The following is a 5,266-nucleotide window of genomic DNA, read 5'->3' as shown; positions in this document are numbered from 1 at the left end:
TTGAGATTGCACACATTTCCTTTCTTGTCCCATTGTTTGATTTAAGTAAAAATAATATATATAATGATATATATTATATTATTAGTATTGCTCATTCATAAGGCCCCATTTATTAGGTCCACTGGGATTAAAACAGATCAGCAACAACTGATCACCAACTGAAACTTATATTTTCAACGTCTCAGGGCACAAATAACATGTAAAACAAAGTGTACATTTCCAGAAGTGTTGCTCCTGTGATCCTCTCTTCTGGGCTCTCTCCCGGACACACCTCATCTCTGATATCAGTCAGTTTACCGGCTTCAGGGTAATCCAAACACACCTCTCAACACCGGAGGGCCATCTGGTAAATTGGTCTGCTGCACATCCAGCTGAAGAAATGCGGGGTTGGATTCATATTTTCAATTATTTTTGGTTATTTTCGTTACGTGTTGTGTCATCAGATTGTTTGTGTGTTTTATGCATGAGAAGTGTGTGTGTTTTATGCATGAGAGTACTCTCTGAAAAATGAATTGAGTTTCTGTCTGTGTCAGTTTCTCAAATAAGTTTATGAGCTGACTTTGAGATACATAAACTTACTTTTTGACATTTTCTTGATAAATAATTTGTTTGTAGTGTACATCCCTCTTTATGGTGGTTTTTAGATCATGTTGTCCTTCACATTAACTCTATCTTTCAAAACATACCCAAGTCTGTCCAGGTTTAATGTATACCTACTGGGTGGATCTATCATCCGCTGTTTTATTGATAGCACACTTATTTGATAAACCAAAATAAATAATTATTGCGCCGAACTAAACTGTAACAGATTTTCAGATATTCTATTGGCACCTCTAATGAGTTTAAAAAATATAATATTTCTGCCCAAGCGATGGATGATGTTACAACCACCTCCCCAACCTGGTTCTTAGAGAGAGGCGAGTCTCCCGTCAGGATACTATTTATTGACTTTCCTTCCGCCTTTAATTGCTTCCGACCACATGTTCAGCCCATAGTGTCTGTCTGTACATTTGATATACCACTCGTGAGCCTGTGTATCAAATGTGAGGCCTTTACTGTTTCAGTGTTTTATATACATAACATATACCCTGTCCTGTCTTGCAGGGTGCCCCTAGTGGCCAGTGAAAAAGGGTTTCCTGCAACCCAGGCACACAGAGAAAACTCTGATAAAGCAGACCTCAACCTGTGGTTTCACTCCACATCTGGAGGGGCAACGCATGAATAACCACCTCTCCTTATAAACCTGATTGGAACCGCTTCAGTTTTTCGACACGTGTTTTCGACTTTGCAATACTCATCTGTGCTAAACTCGTATTGCAACTTTATATTGCGTAGAAAAACGTTTTGAAATGCTGCCATTCCCCCTAACACTGACATCACATCATGCAGCGCAGGGAGTTTTTAAATGTATTTGTTCTGTGGCAAATGGGATCAGCTGTTACACCAGGAAGTCATTACGATCAAATGGCTTTTCCAACAATAGTTGATTCAGGGGGATTAAACGTTGCAAATCTTGATCTACTATGGTCACACCTTGCTTAAATCACTCAGAGTCAGTATTTTTTTGGTGTTAGGTCATTTGAAGAGAAAGAAATGGATGTGTTATTGATTTGCTGTTCTCATTAAAGTGGACCCAGGAAGTTGAGTTTAATAATTGTCTGGAGCTCGCAGGAAGGCGACTGAATTAGGAGAAACACGTCCAGCCTTGGCGGATTTGTCACGGTTCATGTCGAACGTTTGAGGGCAAATGGACCACAACACTCAGGGAGACGTGCCGTTGTTGACTTTTGAGCTACTAGGAAAAATAAACTGAGCTGACCAGTCAGTCATGAAGCTGGAACGTGGAATTTGCCATGTTTCTGTTTAGATTATTTTAATTGAAAAGGCATTTGGTGCCCTTTTCAAAGTGAAGATTCAATACCTAACAATAGTCTCTTCTGTCTGTGGTGCGTGCACAAGGTGGCATGGTAGGTAGTAGGCCTACCGGTCATCATGTGACAGGAGATGTGTGCACAGATTATTCATGAAACCAATACTCAACTGGGATACACCAATGAACACAATGTGTTTCTACTCACTCCTTTCCGACCGACTGAGAATATAATTTGTTGTTCACGTGGATTCAGAATATCATATTTGCTTTTTATTTAAATCTAGAATTGGATGTGATGTTGAATGCTTCATGCGTTAGCTTAAACAGAAGGCATGGGTCTCTATAGCGGAAGCAACCCCCCCACCCCCAACCCCACCCCCACCACCACTACCCCCACCACCGCCAACCCCACCACCACCACCACTACCCCCACCATCAGCACCACCACCAGCAGCTCCACAAAGTCCCTGACGGCAGTCTAGCCCTGCAATGTATACATTTGCTCATTCATGTTTTAGTGCTTATTTCCTCACATCATTTAACACCTCTCAGGCATCTGGGGGCGGGGGTTTTGGGGGGTGGGGGGCACCTGGACATGGATGTCTCAGTTACACATGACCAGGTTAACCCCCTCCCAACGCACGCCGTCAAACCACAGGTTACTTTATTTCCTTCGGCAAAGGATGGAGTTATAAGAGCGTCTGTCAGCGTCTCTGCGATACGAAAACCTTGAAATGTATTGTAGTCATCGAGAACGTTTTTCAACATGTGCACAATGAATTGAACCACTGGAAGTACGCTAGCAAACCACTTTGTAGTGTCGTGGATCAGCTTTGCTGAAATGTGCTCTTTGAAATGTCATTTTATATGTGGTCTACTTATGGAGTGTGCACCACGAGAACGGGACACTCAATTCTCCCGTGTCCCCACAGCTACGGGCTCTCTTCTGTCCTTTCCTTTTTCTCATCTTTCAACAACTCACTCTGTTACTCTCTCGTCGGGTGTATTGTGTTCTTCTTTATCTTGTATACATCTCCTGTTCTTCTCCACCTTTTGTTTGAGAGGCCCTCTTTGCTATTTCACAGACATTGCTTTACACAAGCATGTGTGAGCACACTGAAAGCCGAATGGCAAACAGGGTCTAGGAACCAAGTAGGTAGATCAAACACCAAAGCCAGTTTTATGTTTAGTCGTCCATTCTCAAATTACTGATAATATCATTCCTTTTTTATGTTGTGGGTTGATAACTAATGTGTGAGATGCAATAAATACATTAATGGCTAAAACAAAAAGCAAAAAATAAGAAGAAGATTGAAAATGTAATGAAACTGTTCTAATCGTTGAAGAGAATAAAGGAGAGTTAAGAAAGACTGTGTAGTCAAGAAGAACAAGTGGCCTAGTCTTGGACAACTAGCAGCTACCCTAGTGGCCTCATCCAAATGACACATACTGTTTGCTATAACAACAAAGCTTGCCTTCTTTTTAGTTGTAACATGAATGCTGTGTCTTCTGGAAACAATGCGTAAAGTAGCCAAATTCAGCGAATGTTCCCTCTTGCCACCACTCCTCAAATGGGCTGTGAAATGGTACACATCATCACAGAATGTTTTGCCCACAATATGCGGGTGTATTGCTGCAAAAACACAACCTGTAGGTGCCCTCGCCCCCCGCCCAAAAGAAAAAACCAAGCCATTGCCACAGTTGTCGCGAGAGACAGAGTTTCAGATAGCTCTCTTTATCTCAATAAAGTCAAAGCTAAACTCTTTCTCCCTGGGGAACAATTTGCCATAGCATTAGCCAATGACAGGGAGACTTCACTGCAGCCAAACACTCCCATTGAACCAGAAGAGAAGCTGGACGTGCACAAGAGAGGGCTTGCTGGGGTCAGAAATACGAGAAGCGTTTGGCTTTTGTCATTTGAGAGTTGGGTAACACAAGACTGTGGGAGAGAGCAGTTGCATGTGAAGCATTGAAATTCATATGTGTTTCCACGCTTCCATTAGCGTCCTGTATTTCGCCTCCACACATGTATAGCTGAACTACTTTCTTCATGAAGGTTGATTAACTACCTGCAAATGGGCCTTCTTCAAACCAGTTCAAAATACAAGCATGACAACACCCATTGTTCAGTTCCATTTACTTGTTTTGGTAACAACATGACCAATTGTAGGAATCAACCTTTTTTCTTTTTACTTTGTACAATTTAATTAGAGCATCCAAAGTGAATAGAACACCGCACTAACTTGGATTAATATCAGGGTCAAAACATTTATTTTTTTTATTAACTAGAAGACGATGAGGCCAAGAAAGATTTATGACATTGGAAAATGTCTATTTAGTGATGTCACAACAGGCCCACTCAACCCTCCCCAAGGATGGAAAGCGACTGAGAGTGATTAGCACAAACTGATCCCAGAGGGGGCCCACTGTTTCATTAGACGGTTACTCGATTCCATCTTCTGTGACAGGGCTTTCATACCATGTTGTTTTTTTAAAGGGATCCGTCAGTATCTGAGTGACTTTTCTAATCGTGTAGTCTTTGAAAATGCTAAATTGTCAACCACACCTCAAGTTCCCCTCAAAGGAACCCTTTTTGGAAGCCATTTATGCCTGTCAGATTACTTAAGGTTTTGCAAGACGTCTGCAGCATGCAAGCCGTGATACATGAAATAATATATGGACAACTTAAAACGTTCCTGGCTTCCTCCTAGTTGGTTTAATCAGTGGTGACGTGATCAGGTCGGTAACCTAACGTCCACAAAATATAAAGGCAGGATAATGTCTACCTTTAATGAGCAGCCTTAGAGGTGGGCTGGCTCCTGAGATCTGCGTTGAGGAGAATGTGTTTGAATCGTCAGCTTACATTCACTCGTGGGATGTGATCCAATTTCTTTAAATTTGAGTTGCCCCTCTTTGATCTCTTGGCCCGACCCTTCCTCAGCCACCAGCACCTGCATCCTACTATTCTGGAAAAATCATACATAATAATATAAATAATCATAAAGAATATTATTATAATTATAATAAAACGGAAATTATCATCAGGTTGACACTTCTGTAGTTGACACCCAACAACAACTTTCTCATGCAGGGATCATAAACACAGCATATTACATCAGCCGTATCGGCTTAAGCCTGTGTTTGGTGTTTTCGATGCGAACCTCGCGGCGGTCACCCTCGTGTCCGTTGTGTCTGAGTGTCTGTGATGGAGCGGTACGCCGGGGTAAGGCAACAGGCGGTCGGGAGATCAGGGCTCCGTGAACGTGGCGTCGGAGGCACATGTGTAAGCCAACGGAAATACCGAAATCTTGCATGCCCCTTTGATTGTTACATTCGAGATATCATGTGCACCACCGGCTCCCCTGCTGCAAACCATTAGGCGCAGTACCTTGT

This window comes from Gadus macrocephalus, chromosome 6, assembly GCF_031168955.1.
Source record: "Gadus macrocephalus chromosome 6, ASM3116895v1".
NCBI classification, from domain to species: domain Eukaryota; kingdom Metazoa; phylum Chordata; class Actinopteri; order Gadiformes; family Gadidae; genus Gadus; species Gadus macrocephalus.
The sequence above is the reverse complement of the archived record's forward strand: the minus strand, read 5'-3'. Positions refer to the sequence as shown.